Source organism: Schistocerca gregaria, chromosome 2 (genome assembly GCF_023897955.1).
Source record: "Schistocerca gregaria isolate iqSchGreg1 chromosome 2, iqSchGreg1.2, whole genome shotgun sequence".
NCBI classification, from domain to species: Eukaryota; Metazoa; Arthropoda; class Insecta; order Orthoptera; family Acrididae; genus Schistocerca; species Schistocerca gregaria.
In genome coordinates this window covers 439,659,242-439,676,632 of record NC_064921.1, presented here as the reverse complement: position 1 = coordinate 439,676,632, position 17,391 = coordinate 439,659,242, and the positions used below count along the sequence as shown (strand labels likewise).

At 40.8% G+C, this 17,391-nt stretch overlaps 1 long non-coding RNA gene across 1 annotated transcript; it reads left to right on the top strand.

Moving 5' to 3' along the window:
* Positions 1–2,401: 2,401 nt before the first annotated feature.
* Positions 2,402–16,765, top strand: LOC126336776 (uncharacterized). Its single transcript, XR_007564994.1, has 3 exons — positions 2,402–2,477; positions 15,513–15,607; positions 16,518–16,765. It is a non-coding gene; the product is annotated as an uncharacterized LOC126336776 (long non-coding RNA).
* The last annotated feature ends 626 nt before the right edge of the window (positions 16,766–17,391 follow it).

The window sequence follows — 17,391 nt, the reverse complement described above, 5'->3', positions numbered from 1 at the left end:
AGTCACAGGATCTTACATTTTTTCGTTTTGTGAGGTATACAATTTTACATTTCTGAGCATTTAAAGCAAGTTGCCCAACTTAACACCAATTCGAAATCTTATCAAGGTCTGACTGAGTATTTCTGTTGCTTCTTTCAGACAGTACTTTATGGAAGATAACTGCATCATCTCCAGGAAGTCTGAGATTAATATTAATATTATTTGCAAGGTCACTGATATGCAACATTAACAGCAAGGGCCCCAGCATACTTCCTTGGACCTCACTTGAAGTTACTTATCTAACGATGACTCTCCATCCAAGGTAACACGCTGTCTCCCCATACCAAGAAGTCCTCAATCCAGTTACAAATTACACTCGATACCCCATATGATCGAACTTTTGACATTATGCATAGGTGTGGTACTCAGTCAAATGCTTTTACGAAGTCAGGAAATAATGCAGCTACCTGACTGCCTTGATCCAAAGCTTTCAGTAAGTCATGTGAGAAAAGTGCGACTTGGGTTTGACATGATCCATATTTTCGGGAACCTATGCTGGATGCCATTGATGAGGTCATTCTGTTGAAGATACTTCATTATGTTTGAGTTCAGAATATTGCCTAAGATTCTTTAACAAATCAGTGTCAAGTATATTGGACGACAGTTTTTTGGATCACTTATACTACCTTTCTTATAGACGGGTGTGACCTGGTTTTTTTTCCCCCTCCGAGAACTGGGCGCGGTTTTTTGTTCGAGGGATCTACATCAAATTATGGTTAGAAGAGGGGCTAACTCAGCCCCAAGTTCTGTGTAGAATCTGATAGGGATTCCATTGGGCCCTGGGGCTTTGTTCAATTTTAATGATTTCAGCTGTTTCTTAACACCACTGGCACTAATTACGAATATTACAACAATTCTCAGCACTTTGAAACTTATCAGCGAAAAATACGAAATGTATTATTCACGTCCCACAGACCTGCGAAGCACATCTTCACGCCGTGTATTACTTGAGTGGACGTCCTTGTGACCATCACCATGACGCGTTTTAACATCAATTTTCGCTTTAGCTTTCCACTGACACGTCCGCAGTTTGTTACACACCAATAAACCCTCCATTCCTTAAAGAATAGAACTCCCACACATAACGGCTTCTAACGTTTTATTATTTTACAGAGGGGTTAATGTGTTAAATTAAGCATGTAAGAGAGAAACAACTCTGAAATGGTTTGAAATTCTATTTAAATTATGTTGGAAGTCGCTAAATGTTCTAATTACGAAACACTGGATTAATAATCTAGGCAATTTGAGATCCACTAAAGTAAAAGCTACTTTTTCACGGATCTCAGTGTTTATGATGTCACATCTCCCGAATTAAGCTTCCTATAAACTGCATGTCCCAACGATCCATCCACCTTCCTCCTAACCAAAACGTCAAGAAAGGGAAGGCAACCATTCTCTTCCACCTCCATGGTAAAACGAATGTTGGGGTGGATCGAGTTTAGATGTTCTAAAAAGGCATTCAAATTTATAGGAAGCGTACTCACACTGACTTGTATCTGCAGGCGGACAGTTGTCATCATCCGGCCCAACGTGAAGGGGTACTTCGTACCCTGGTACACAGGGCACATGTCATCTCCGACGTTGAGACTTTGCCTGCTGAGCTGGCCCATCTTGAGGCTACCTTCCGCCACAATGGGTATAGTGAAAGACAGATTGAACGGGCGTTGCGATATCAACCAACTGTGCGCCAGGTGACTGATGATAATTCTCAGTTGACTCCTAAATCTATTGCCTTTTTGCCCTACATAGGAAGCACTTCAAACAAGATAGGTCGTATTTTACGGAAATACAATGTGAAATGTGTTTTCCGACCTCCATCTAAGATTAAAGCGCTTTTGGGGTCTGTTAAGGATGATCTTGGTTTACGTAAGGCAGGTGTTTATCGCATTCCTTGTAGCTGTGGCATGGCATACATTGGTCAGACCATCAGGACCGTGGAGGACCGGTGTATTGAACATAAACGGCACACGCGACTACAGCAGCCTAGCAAATCTGCTATTGCCGAACATTGTTTGGACACTGGTCACCCCATGTGGTATAATAATACCGAGATATTAGCATGCACGTCCGGCTATTGGGATAGTGTGATTAAGGAGTCTGTTGAAATTAAATTGGCCAGCAACCTTGTGAATAGGGATGGAGGCTTTTGTTTAAACTCGGCCTGGAATCCTGCTCTTTCACTTGTTAAAAAACATAGGGACAGAGTTAACGTTTCCTCAACTACCAGTCCATAGTTACTTACTATCGATAGCTCTGACTTCGTTCATCTTTGGTGGCTTTTGTTTAGGTGTGTGTTATCTTTTCTGTTAGACTCGCAGAACCGAGCTCTCGTGTTTTCTGCACTTCGTCTGGTCGTTGCAGTTAAGCCTTGAAAATGGCGGAGTGTGCATCCGCCGAAATATCGGCAGTTGTCGAAAATTCAACCTGGCTGAATGCCCGTAAGTACTTTGAACTCATGAATTACATCAATAGCCTCTGGATGATGTGATAACTGGAGTGTGGTGAGCAATTAGTGCAAGACGGAATACTGGATCTATTTTTTCCCACGAAGCAATATATTGCAGCATTTTCTCGAGAACTAACACCCAACGAAAAGATATGTTATTTCATGCAGTGTAAAGCAAAACCACACATAGCCAGTGCTTCTATTATAGCAGTAGTAAGTGTTCTTGTGCTAGGATAGCTGACTGGCCTCTAATCTCCAGATCTCAATCCGTGTCATTTTTATGTTTGGGGAATGATAAAAGACGAGGTGTATGCAAGCAATCCCCACACGCTCATAGAGTTGGATAACGGGCTTCGGTTAAGTCATTTCCCAGATTTCGGCGGCCGAAATTCATCGAGTGTTCATTTGCCAATGTGTTCAGGAGATTGTGAAAAAAATGTAAGCTTACCACAGAGGGACGTCATTTTGGGCCTCTATTGTGAAAAAATGTAAGCTTCAGTTAATCAGGTGGCAAAGTTGTCTACGCTTAACTGTGGGGAATGGCGCGCGCAGCAGACTAAGGGCAGAGCAGTGTCCGAGAGTCGGGCGCGGCTGTGGCCGGCGGATGCGCTGGTGGCAGCCGGTGGCTGTGCCTCGCCACCCGCAGACAACTCCCGCGCTAGCGTTAAACACACACACACGATAGAGCAACTATCGATTGTTTTGATCTAGTATTTCAGGTGGAAAATAGATTTCTAAGCATTTTTATTGATTAAAACAACAATATAAGACATGCAAATTTCGTTTTACAGACAATAAGGTATTTAAATTCTTGCCCTTTAGTCTGTTGATTAAAATACAACATTGAAAGATATGCAGATTTTGTTTCATAAAAAGGAAGACATTTAAATTCTTCTCCTTTAGTCTGTCGAGTTTTTCGTTAATTATTTCTCCTGCCTTGTTGAAAACATTCCTGCAGGGAATGAAGTCGCTGGACAGCACAGATGTTTAGTGGCCATTACACGAAACACATTATTAGTTTTTACCAATATTCTAAATACAGAAGCTTGTATCTTACAGGTTTTTCAAAATACTGACATTGGTCAATTATTGAAGAAGTGACTGCTGTGACGACAGACGTTTCGCTGTTGCTGATTGGAGGGGGAAAAACAATCATCAGATTTCAAACTGCTAGCCGTATCAGAAGAGATGTTAGCACTGATCATGGATGCTTCTGTTTCAGGTACAATTCTTCCTTCGGAAGTACTTGTGCAACTTTGTCTGCCTTGTTGATGCGATGATAGGAGCATGTTACAAATGGTTCACATGGCTCTGAGCACTATGGGACTTAACATCTGAGCTCATCAATCCCGTAGAACTTAGAACTACTTAAACCTAACTAACCTAAGGACATCACACACATCCATGCCCGAGGCAGGATTCCAACCTGCGGACGTAGCGGTCGCGGGGTTCCAGACTGAAGTGCCTAGAAGCGCTCGGCCACAGCGGCCGGCTCAGAATATTCCTTCTGAGGTAATTACGCAATGTTGTCTGCCTTTTAAAGTACCCTGAAGCCAAGTTTTTTTAAAGCCTAGAACCTAATAATGTTCCAATCGTATTAATAATCCGTGTGTTAAATGGTTTCAGTCTTTAATTGATTTAATTAAGCAATCCAGAACACTTCGTGCTTCATTAGCTGTTCAGGGTTTTACACGCCTCACAACATTGCAGAAATACCTCGTAGAAGAGGTATAATTAAGGAAGCAGCGACGTATGACTCCCCTAAGATTACTGTTGTTGCTACTTCAGAAGATTCAAGAAGACCTATTATCTCTTGTGAAGCTAAGTAATTTTCTGTTGTGGGAAGGCGGTCTTTTGAACTTAATTGATCACTTCGTGCTTCCAATATTCTTTTGATCATGTAGTATGACATGTTCCGTCGAGTCGGCCCCTCTTATCAGTTTCAGTTCTTTTTTGTTTGCTCTTTTGTGAGCACTGCGCAGTTTGTCACTGATTAGTGCAAAAAAGTCACAATAGCCTTTGTTTTCAATAAAATTTCGGAAAATGATTCCACTTTGAAACAATCTTGTACTATTATGTTGATGCAGTGGTCAAAACTGAGTGAACATCAAATCCTTAACATTTCGGCAATTTTTTTCGTAACTGCAGCGGTGTCTAACCACTACTACTGTCTTATCACCAATATTTTATTCTAGTAAAATTTGATTGATGACTTGAAAATAATTAACAGCCAAAATGTTCGAAATTTTGCCTAATATTCTCAAAAGTTATTTTTCCGCGTCTTGTTACTTGAAAAATTACCTGCATGTACAAAAAACATTCTCTTAAAATTGGGCCAATATATTACTTGTCGGTGCTAAGCTTAACTTCAGCATCTTAGAAGCACGCGGAAAGATGGAAGAGGAAGAAGAAGAAGAATAAGAAGGGGAAGAGGGTCACAACGAGGCATAGGTACGCGAGAGGGGAAATGTTTACTGGTCTGCCTTGCAGTGCTGCTAGCTTAGCAGTGCATGCTTGCTGATGAACTACTGCAGTTATGGTGCAAACTGCACACAGGAGTAAGAAGGTATAGTGAAAGCTCACTGAAGGGGCCAGTTGTGTTTCTCAGTTGACTTGACACTGAGTACAAAATAATAGGGCCATCGCCCTACTGTAGTGCTACAGCTGCTACATCGCAGAGGTCGGCAGCACTCTTGCTCTTAATGCAGTCGACATGAAGTGCGTAGCTTGTAGAAGTTTTCATGGGAGATTTGCCGTTCGCCGAAGGAAGCGCACGGAGCGGTATCGAGAGCACACAATAGTGGTGGAGGGTATCCAAAGGTGCTGGGAGACAGAATTGCAGCACCTCCACCCATCATACCGATGTATTCGTATAATACACCCGGGCCGCTCCAAGTTAGCACTTGACAGGACACGACAGAGTTTCGTCGACTTCACCGTAGTTGTGACACATCAGCTTAAGACAGAAATAAACGGCTGTAGATCCATCATAAGTTACTTGTCAATGCAATTATTTTTATTTCTTGACAATGTCAAGTTGCGGGCCTATTTAACATCTGCAGCATGCTGCAAGCTCGTAAACAACAGATTAAATTGCATCATTGAAAACTTCCAATTCGGTTCCTGTGGCCTATATTTACAACTTGCTTTGGTTAGAATTTCCTGGCAAAAGATATGCATTATTATTAACGCCGTTTTATAAGAACCGTAAGCTTAATTCTCTTCCGATTCTGTAGCACATTCCGTATAAATCGCACAGCGAAGCACATTGTTTATATACTCTGAAGAGAGCAACACAATAATAGCATGCCACGACCAGCTGATTTTACGATTCTGTATTAATTTTTCTTCAGACGGTGTTCGAGTTGGCGTTCGTTTCTCAGTTGGTACTCCGTTATCGTATAAAACTTGAAATGCTCCTCTCAAGGTGCAACCTTGGGCGGTCAGCTATAAATGGCGCGCGCGGCAGTATAAATGTGTTGGGAAAGCACATTACAGAGACATCCACGTACAAATGTGTTATTTATTTACAGTAATGAATAAGAAAATCAATTTAGCCTGTTGAAACGCACACGACGTCTCCACATTTCTATCGACAAGTGGGGTGGGGGTGTGCGAGGTGAACCTGCCAAGAAAAACTTTACAAGTCATGCCGACGTGACTTCAACCGACAGGTACCGATCACAGAACTGAATTTAAACTCAGCGTGGCCATGACGAGTTAAAGAATGAAACGTTTTAAAAAATGTTTTTAATATGCCATAGATTCTACGCTGTGATGACCTGCAATTTTGTCGCTTAATACGGCTGGAACTAATTTTTCATACATTAGAAAGCGGGAAGTCAATGCCAATCCATTAGAAAGTGGCAAGTCACTGCCAGTATGCCCTCATTTGTGTTGCTTATTCACATGTCCGTTGTAACACTCAAAAAATTTCATTTTTAAGGGCGTTTTCTAATTTATTTTTTTATCTCCTAAGGCACGAGCAAATTTTTTCAAACCTTGACGGTCGGAAGTTCTGTACGGCACCATATCGATAACGATCATATGTGCATAAGGAAAATGACTTCTGTTAAAATAATTTTTTATTGAGTTTCTCAATTTTTTCAGCTGCACCTCTTGCGCTTGATTTAAAACACTGGTTGATCCCTCACCGGGGTGTCTAATTTTTCAACATGCTATCTTTAAGTGGTCTCTTAAATTAGTTGTATTCCCTGAACGTTTATATTTTATATTGCAAATGTTAAACTTCGCAAACTATTATCTTCCACTTTCTTGCAAAAATTCCACACAGAGGATTGATTTTTGCGATTCACTCTCGAAACAATAACAAAAAGCTCTATTATGCACCTCACACACAAAGAAATGTTGGAAGCGCGGGATTTCCTCGGCCAACATAACATTGGCGGCGCGCGGGAAGTATTGATCGTTTCATGTCGGAACCATTCAGATCATTTCATCGCGACTGTGCTCTTTGTCTCACTCCTGCTAACGACAGCGATTCAAGAGTTGTGACACGATTAAGAATAATCCTGTGGTTGGGTGGCGTTTGAATAACGAAATACGTGACGGAGAAACCATTGTTGGCACACTTAAGTCACCTCCTACGATACCCCGAAGGGCTAGAAGCTTTAGGGGCAGCTATTCCTTGTGACGCTCGAAATATTATTAATCAGATCTCTGAATACTGTAAACGAAAAAAAATCTGGTGAGCTAGTTCACTCCTTCAGTTTCAAGCAAGGAGTTTCGTCATTAACGGGAAAGAGCTCACTAAATATCTACAGGATTAGGAGTTTTAACAAAAACATTCCCGAACTTTCACGTCAACCATTGAAGACGTTAGGTTTATCTCTCATGCATTCAAACATACACATTTCGCTCGAATAACTTTTGAATATGCATTGAAGTACTGTGAAATCAGATAGTATGTAAACACAGCTGTCACTCTAATGATTATGTCAAGCTACCACAAAAATAAAATGCTAGACACTAACTACTAATCGAATACAACACAGGCAACCAACGCATGAACACTATTTGTGCTTCTACGAAAGCGGCCTGCCGGAGTGTCCGAGCGGTTCTAGGCGCTACAGTCTGGAGCCGCACGACCACTGCGGTCGCAGGTTCGAATCCTGCTTCGGGCATGTATGTGTGTGATGTCCTTAGATTAGTTAGGTTTAAGTAGTTCTAAGGCCTGGGGGGCTGATGACCTCGGAAGTTAAGTCCCATAGTGCTCAGAGCCATTTGAACCATTTTTCTACAAAAGGGGAAGTGACACAGGGGCGATAGGATTGCTTCGATGATTTGTATTTTATTTCTGAATCACCTTATATATTGACATGTACAACTTATAACATGTAAGTACGATGTATACTGAGAAGCAGAAGAGAGGAATAGAGAGTCTTTAATAACATTAATAATCATAATAGTTTAAAATGCATTATGCAGTACAACCACAAACGCTTGACAAATCTTTAAAATGACTTTTTTCTTCTACTAACTGCGTTGTGTTACAACAGTCTTCTTTACATTTCTATTCCTTGCTATAAGCAAGTATGCTCACTCATTTGAAGATGACAATCTGTATAATGCGCATTCATGAATCCATGTTATTTAGGTGCGTATTTTTTACCATAAGCATCTAGTCGCTTTGAGAGTTAGTTGTCACTGAAAGACAAACAAGAAAATTCCCTCTCACACGTCTCCTCCCCCACAGCGGCCAATCTTTTAGCAACATAACGGTACGTTTATAAATACCATAGACTGGCTAAGGCGCCTCTATATTATACCACGATGCAATCTACTTTTCTTCTGCACTCCAAACGCTTCGGAGATAAAAGGATCGCACAATTTTTCGAGTGTCAATTGAAGAAGAATTACATTACTAACGATATGATTGTCGGCAGTTAAACCGGACTACCGATAGTGACAATAGCGCAGACCCTATCGGTTAATCGATAATTTATCGATGTTTAAGTAGCACTATCCCGCGCGTCTTTCGTGAGACACCCTGTATTTGTACAATTCTTTGTAGAAATTTGTTGCCTCACATCTGCCTTACCGCAGTGAGTTGCTGAGATGAAACAGCTAAAAATCTCACACGATGCTTCCTGACCGGAGTGTGTAAGTTAATTACACGGTAAACAGTTGACAACATATCAGGAGGAAGGGGTTAAGTCTTTTAAAGCATTTTCGTGGGACACGTTACACGTTGTGAGAATTTAAAATGGCAATGTTCACTGGCTCGGATTATGTCCAACCTCTTGCGTCTGATGTTCATTATATACTCCGCGCCCTATATATCCGCAGTAAACACTTCAGACATTACTTACTTGGACTCGTTTGTATTTTATTCAGAAAAAAATCGTCTTTACACATGTTTATTCAAATGGGACACGCCCGATTCTTCCGCGTGGCACTGCTTAAATAGTTCCAGCTCCATACTACTGGAGAAGTCTGGTATTTTCTCGAATGACCTAGAAATTTCTTGCATCATAGATAAAGTATACCCAATATGCAACGCCATCTCTGTGACGAGAGCTTGCCAACATAAAATTGTTGACGTAGGTAAAACTGAGGTTGCATTTACATGTTGCGTTGGCGTCCCGGCACTTGAGCTAACAGTATTTTGCAGAATCGGGATAATATCGGGTCTTGTCGGGATGTCTTATGAGGTTCATAACGCTGTCCGTGCCGATTTATCGGGACAGATGGCAACCGTAGTTGAACCGTTAAAGAATGCAACATCAGGAAAAAGGGAGTTAAGTGTTGTCAAACATTTTCGTGGGACATGTTGCACGCTCCGCGGGTATTTTCTTTTAGTGCTTTACTTAACTGTTCTTGCAAAAATAATTTTAATATAGCTCTTACATCCTGATGATCATCCTGAGTTGGTAAAATCAGCTGACGCTGTACGACTTACTTTCTTCACAACATACATGTTAATACTAATGTATCTATTACAAATGTTAGACTGCTATACGCAAGCGCAACACTTACATTAAGTTAATTCCTCGACGTTAGTGGTGGGCAGGAAATCGCGTATCTGTTAGAAATTACAGTGATTGAGAAGTCACAGATATCACAATAACAACTTTACAAAATCTAACTGCGATTTCAGTCACAGTTAGCAGTCGCAAGTAGCATTTCACATTAAACGCCGTGAGCCATCTGTTGGCCGAATTCCATATTGCTTTCGTCGATTTCAGTGCCAAATCGCAACTAAGAGTCGCAAGTAGCAACTAAAAAGCGCAGTTAGCAGTGCCATCTGTTGAGCAAAGCTCATACTATACTATTCGCTACGGAGTCAAACTGCGATTTCCGTGACAAATCGCAACTAAGAGTCACAAGTAGCAACTAAAAAGCGCAGTTTACATTATTTTCCTAGTGCCATCTGTTGAACGACGTACGTACTTCATTATGAGAGCCTTGTACCTCACGAGATCGGTGTGCTGTGTGTGCATATGAAGGACTTATTTCATTAGTGGTACAAGTCCATTTTTGTTCATTTTGGGATACGGAGTAGTAAAGTTAAATGAGCGCTGAAAAATCTACAGTTGAGATACCAGAAATATTCAAGTATATGGCTTCTTGCTAGAAATGAACCTTTATAAATGTTTGTTTGGATCATTAATTTCAGAAGCATTATAGACAGAAAAGTGGAGGTAATGGACTTGTACCACTATTGAAATAAGCCCTTCACATTATATGACGACATGCACATTCAGCATCAGTTATGGTTGGTCAAACACAGCTGTGGCTCTGAATGTATTATATTAATAAGAAGCAGCATTGCCTTTTTCTCCTGAAAATATCAAGTAACATAACAAATGTGATTCTGCTTCCAATACGACAATTTTGGTTAATACTCCACATGCCTACAGGACTTTGCAATGTTAACACAGCAGAACTCAGACATCTGTATAAGTGTAGTGAAATGAAAACAGCATTATTGAGTCATATGAATGCCTCACTTTTACTCCGGCACAGTTCAAGACTCGGGATAAAAGTTTTGCACCTGGTGGCAACTTCACACACACGAACTTTTTGCCGACACTACAACCACCTACATAAGTAAGCTTTTCCTGTGTTACTTTCAAGTACTGCACTTAAGCTATTCCTGATTTAACTGGAAGATCTGTACTTCCCACTTTCATATCAACAGCCTCAAAATGCATATTGTAGACTTCGTGATATGTTACAGGTCAGTGTCACACCAAGATTGTGGAGAAGGGGGGCAGCATGTCACACTCCAACTAGAGTTTACCAGTAAATAAGTGGCGGAAAATTACGGGTATAGGACGGCTTAAACATGTGGAAAATGTGATTTTCATTATTGACTCACTGTATTTAACATTTATTATTCCTTTAAAATCGCATAACAACTTCAATAAAACACAGTTTAATCACTCATCTGCATACTTCTTTCACAATTATGTCACTTTTAAGCTGCAAATCCTCTAAGAGCTGTCTTGAACCTTCACGAGTCTCTCTCAACAGCCTTGATGTGAATAGATACGTACAGCAACCAGTAATCAAGAGTCAGAACTGTGTCTGCAAAATCACAAGGATTATTAAACAATTTTTGCTGTCACTAATTGCAAGCAATATAATTGACAGAGTAGATTGCTAATATTTGCTCTAATGAAAGCCACTCAATGGGGTATATTTCACATTTGCAAGAAAGATCTCACTGAAGTAATTAAGTCCATCGAAACACTTAGAAACTAACCTCTCGGCTGACGAAAACGGTCTAAAGACCCAGTGGTAATTTCTCCATATCTGTTGAATTATCAATTTACTGAGTGACTGAAATGTAGTTCGGGTACCTGTGAACATAACAATATATTAGAATTCATTTTCTAAACACGAACTATTACACTACTGTATGGCTACTTACATATTAATTACACTATTAATATTTTCACAGTTGATTCTTTAATACATAATTAAAGCCAACGGAAGAACAAATGTAAAACTTACTTACCAATAACAGGTTTGTTGAGATGCAATTTTCTGTGTGGGCAGATGTAACTTTTTCATAGGGTGGTAAGTGGTAAGTCGCAGAAATCACAGGAGTCACAGAAATCGCAGAAGTCACAGAAATCGCAGAAGTCACAGAAGTCGCAGAAATCGCAGAAGTCGCAGAAATCGCAGAAGTCGCAGAAATCGCAGAAGTCGCAGAAATCGCAGAAGTCGCAGAAATCGCAGAAGTCGCAGAAATCGCAGAAGTCGCAGAAATCGCAGAAATCGCAGAAATCGCAGAAGTCGCAGAAATCGCAGAAGTCGCAGAAATCGCAGAAGTCGCAGAAATCGCAGAAGTCGCAGAAATCGCAGAAGTCGCAGAAATCGCAGAAGTCGCAGAAATCGCAGAAGTCGCAGAAATCGCAGAAGTCGCAGAAATCGCAGAAGTCGCAGAAATCGCAGAAGTCGCAGAAATCGCAGAAGTCGCAGAAATCGCAGAAGTCGCAGAAATCGCAGAAGTCGCAGAAATCGCAGAAGTCGCAGAAATCGCAGAAATCGCAGAAGTCGCAGAAATCGCAGAAGTCGCAGAAATCGCAGAAGTCGCAGAAATCGCAGAAATCGCAGAAGTCGCAGAAATCGCAGAAGTCGCAGAAGTAGCAGAAATCGCAGAAGTAGCAGAAATCGCAGAAGTAGCAGAAATCGCAGAAGTAGCAGAAATCGCAGAAGTAGCAGAAATCGCAGAAGTAGCAGAAATCGCAGAAGTAGCAGAAATCGCAGAAGTAGCAGAAATCGCAGAAGTAGCAGAAATCGCAGAAGTAGCAGAAATCGCAGAAGTAGCAGAAATCGCAGAAGTAGCAGAAGTCGCAGAAGTAGCAGAAGTCGCAGAAGTAGCAGAAGTCGCAGAAGTAGCAGAAGTCGCAGAAGTAGCAGAAGTCGCAGAAGTAGCAGAAGTCACAGAAGTAGCAGAAGTCACAGAAGTAGCAGAAGTCACAGAAGTAGCAGAAGTCACAGAAGTAGCAGAAGTCACAGAAGTAGCAGAAGTCACAGAAGTAGCAGAAGTCACAGAAGTAGCAGAAGTCACAGAAATCGCGGAAGTAGCAGAAATCGCAGAAATAGCAGTGGCGGAGGGATACGCGACCTACATTCCTTAACTGCGACTCTTAACTGCGACATATCACAGTTAAGAATAGCAGATACTGAAAAGTAGCATTCACAGAAATCACTGATAACAGAAAATCGCAGTTTAGCCCATCACTACTCGACGTACTGCCGCTGATTTTCGCAGCTGTCGGCTGCAGCTTCGCTATCTTGGTGTGATGTAGCTGACACTCCAACCGCGCCTTGTAGTGTTAACTGCACCCGGCCTGTCTGCTGCCGCCACATCTGTTGTCTCCGACGACTCACGCTGCGCCATCTCGTAGCATGAAGAATCTTATTTAATAAGTAATACCATGGACCCTGCACACAAAGTTAACTTTCATTTTCGTTGCACTTCCGCACTTCCCATTCTTCAGTTAGCAATACTACGAGGGTCAGTCAAAAAGTAATGCCTCCTATTTTTTTTTTCTACGTTTAATTGTCAGGAAATTTAAATGCAATTACATAGGTTGAAAACCACAACATTGAGGATCATTTTGTCATTTTTCAATGTAATCTCCGCCCATCTCTACAGTTTTGGTCCATCTTTGAACAAGGGCATGTATCCCAGCACGGTAAAAATCACAGCTCTGCTTCCTAAGCCATTGACGCACGGATGTTTTGACGGCCTCCTCATCTTCAAAATGAATCCCACGATGAGCTTCTTTTAGTGGCCCAAACAGATGGAAATCTGATGGTGCCAGGTCAGGGCTGTATGGGGGATGAGGCAAAACTTCCCATCCAATTTTGACAATCTCGTCAGAGGTGTGACGACTGGTGTGTGGTCTTGCATTGTCATGCAAAAGAAGAACATCTGCCATTGATTTTGTTGGGCAAACTCGCTGAAGACGTGCTTTAAGTTTTTTGAGGGTTGTGACGTATTGAACAGAATTTATTGTGCATCCCTGCTCCAAAAAATCAACCAGAATCACACCCTCTGTATATCAGAAAACTGTTGCCATAACTTTCCCTGCCGATCGCACAGTTTTGAATTTTTTCTTCCTCGGCGAGCTTGTGTGACGCCACTCCATTGACTGTATCTTTGATTCGGGTTCAAAAAAATGCACCCATGTTTCGTCCCCGTTCACAATTTTTTTCAACAACTCATCTCCCTCCAAACGGAAGCGCTGCAAGTGTTGGGAGGCTATTGTTTTCCTTGCCTCTTTATTCTGATCGGTTAACATTCTTGGAACCCACCGTGCACAAACTTTTGAGTACCCCAATTGTTTAATAATCGTGGTCACACTGCCTTTACTAAGAGAAATAATGCGACACACTTCATCTGCAGTCACCCGACGGTCACCACGAATGATGTCATCAACTTGCTGAATGTTGTGTGGAGTCACTACACTCACCGGCCTGCCACTCCGGTTTTCGTCAGTCAACGGTGTTTGCCCTTCAGCTTCCTTACAACCACGAACCCATCGTCTAACAGTGCTGACATCCACTGTCACAACATCATACACCTTCTTCAGTCTTTCATGAATGCGTATGGGCGTTTCACCTTCTGCATTCAAGAATTCAATCACACAACGCTGTCTCAAACGAACATCGATGTCGGCCATCTTACAAACTTCTGCTGTGCTGCCACCTGTTGACACAGAAAGTTACTACTGCAGTGGATTGCAGAAGAAGGTTTGAGGAATGGCGCCAGATTCAAATTTTTCACTTAACTTAATTTTTTTAAGTAGAAAAAAATGGGAGGCATTACTTTTTGACCGACCCTCGTACTTTCATTCTAACCGTAAAATTTAATTTTGCAGCGTCATATTATAGTTCAACTAAAAACTGTTCAAACACAGTTCACAACCTACTAATCATAGTTCTCATGCAGTTCTCTGGTCCTTCAGGGTTCACACGAATCTTAGTCCTTACACGGTTCGCTGGTCGGTTACAGTTCACAATTTCCGCTAATTAAAATCTAGCCTCGTAATTAGAAAGCACTTCGACTTCAACGGTTATCCCTGCAAGGGATGTCATGCACGGCAAGTTGAAAAAGAGAGTGGGAGAGACAAAGAGTGATATTTATATGTGCGTATGAATCCCTTCCCTGAGAAACATTTTTCTCCTTCATACCTCCTCTGTGTTACCATAAATGGCGAGTCACTGATCTCGCTTGTACTGAGACTGCAGCACACGCAAGGTGCCCGTCTGCTTCCACCGCCCTGAGTAGAATGCAAAAGTTCTAATAAATGTTCACCAACCTGCAGACTTCTACAGTTGTCCCCTGCATAGGAAACAGCACGTAGGTCGTGAATCTGTTATTTTGGGGCCGCAAGAAAGTCTCAGCGAGGAACTGTTGTTTTAGGTAATTAAATTTCCTATCAGTTTCTTCATACGAGTTGCTACTCGCTTTTGATTAGCAGAACACGAGAAACTGCACAATTACATTCCACTTTAGAGTCACAAATAATTTCTATCCTTCAAAATAAATTAATGAACTGCGTATTTCTGGAGTCACACTGCTCGCTGCTACATTTAACCACACTCCCGAATAAAGTTTTAACTAACACCGACCGCGACAGACAACATGTCTGTCCTCCGAGGCTTCCGAACAAGCTCTATTTTTAGCATACCATGGATTACTAAAGAAATCTTCACCGACACTGCCGAACCAGCTCTGATTTACACACTAGACATTGCTAACCAGGGGGGGGGGGGGGGGGGGGAGGGGGGGTGAAACGCATATAGGGATTTCTGGTAACACGACGTTTGTTTGGTCCCAGGCCACTTGGAGCGCTGCAAGTTTAGCTATTTATAGTCTCGTGTTCCTATTGTTTTGGTATCGTAGCAACGTGATCGTGATTTTTCGTTTAAATTGCAGTGTAAGTATGTTGCTATTATTCTGCTTAATTTTTGGATGCATTCGTAATATTTGATGGTGTGATGATTCAGTATTTACTTTTTTTACTTTTGTTTCATATAGAACACGAGGCTGTATCATCACATTACGTTCTGTGGACTCTTGTATATTTGTTCCTGCAAAGAAATACAATTTCCGTTGCTCAGTTTACTTAAAGGGTAAGTATATTTCTTATTTCTGTTCATATTTCACTAGAGAATCCCATGCTAGCAGCTTTTGACATAGTTGGTCTTCAACTTTCCGAATCCTGTAATGGAATATAATTCTGGCTTTGATTCATCTTCCTTTTTGCCACGAAGTACTCTTAGTGACATAATAAGTACCGTTTATTGTGCCGTTTACAACATACAAAATATTGGACGTGTTACAATTCATTCGTAATGCCTCGAGTATGTTCTATTTCCCGTTTTCGACAGTAAATATTCTGTACAGTATTTAACACTCTATCCAGGTAAAAAGTGTTTGTTGCTGCTGCATCGACAAAAGTTGTGTTCTCACATAATAAGACATTTGTTTGGAAGTCACACAAAGCAGGTCCTTCAAGCAGTTGGACATTTACACGTATTATTGTGGCGATATCCAATGCAGTAGAAATCTTCTCGCACTTTAATGCTCAACACAATGTAAAACAGATTTACAGCTGTAACTGTTACTGATAATGTTCAGTTGATTTGGTATCTACCATGGTATCTAGATGCTGAAATATACTGAAATGGTACAATAAGCAGAGTTTCTGCTGCCTGATAGCCCTGTTTAACGAAGTAGTGTTGAATATAGAATATAGTGCAACTACGCTCACGCAGTTATATATAGAGTGATGAGCATATCCGTAGTAGAAATGAGAATTTGTTTCGTTTTTTCACTATTTTGTAGCAATACCACATCAGATTACAAGCCATTATAACAGTTATCAATACTTCAGTACAGGATAGCTGCATTTAGACATAAGCTAATATGATTTTTGATAGTTAAATTAATTTCTCATTGAGTTTTCTTTAACATTAATCAATGTAAACCATACCTGATCTTTTTTCTCGTTCCTAATTTTTGGTTTGAATAACATTTCAGACACATGAGGATGGATCATACAGGAAGAGAAGAATCCAGTTTGAGATTGAAATTAAAATACCCATGCAAGTTTCCCGGATGCAGGAGTAGTTATTACGTAAAAACAAATTCCAAACACAAGAATAAACATTTCTATAAATTTCTAGCTGCAACAAAAAGTGAGACTTTAAAGAAGTGGAAACTGATCTGTAATATAGATGAAGGTGTCAACTGTAGTTATTATTGTGTGTGTGAGGATCATTTTTATGAAGCAGATTTTTTGAACTTTACTAGACACAGGTTAAATCCTGGTGTTATACCAAAGTACATGGAATTGGTGTTGTATCACTCTCCCCTCACCCATCTGTGTTACACTGGTGGTGGCGGTGGTTTCACCACATCAGGTGCAAATATAAGTGTGCACGAGACAGGTCACAATGCAAAATCTACAGTAATATAACGAAGCAGTACCCCTTTACAGAGCACAGATGATGGTGAGTACAGCTTTTTATCCTCACCTGTTTATGATGTCGAAAGTAGTCCAGGTGTAATGGGATCTCGCGTTTCTAAACGTGATTTAACTCCAAGAAAACACAAAATGTATAAACTGCATAGAATTACAGTTTCCAGAGTGTGTAAACTGAAAAAACAGCTACAGAATGAGAGGAATAAATTGAAAATTCTAAAAGAGTTGTATGATGACAGGAAATTTCAGTTAATTGAAGAAGAGTTGAATGATGTGACTAAAACGTTTATTAATAGTCAGTTACGAAATGCGAATATGCAGCCCACAGCAGTACGGTGGTCTATACAAGATAAGGCATTTGCTTTATCTATTTATAAGCGTAGTCCCCAGTTGTACAGATATTTGGCCACATACTTCTCCCTTCCATGT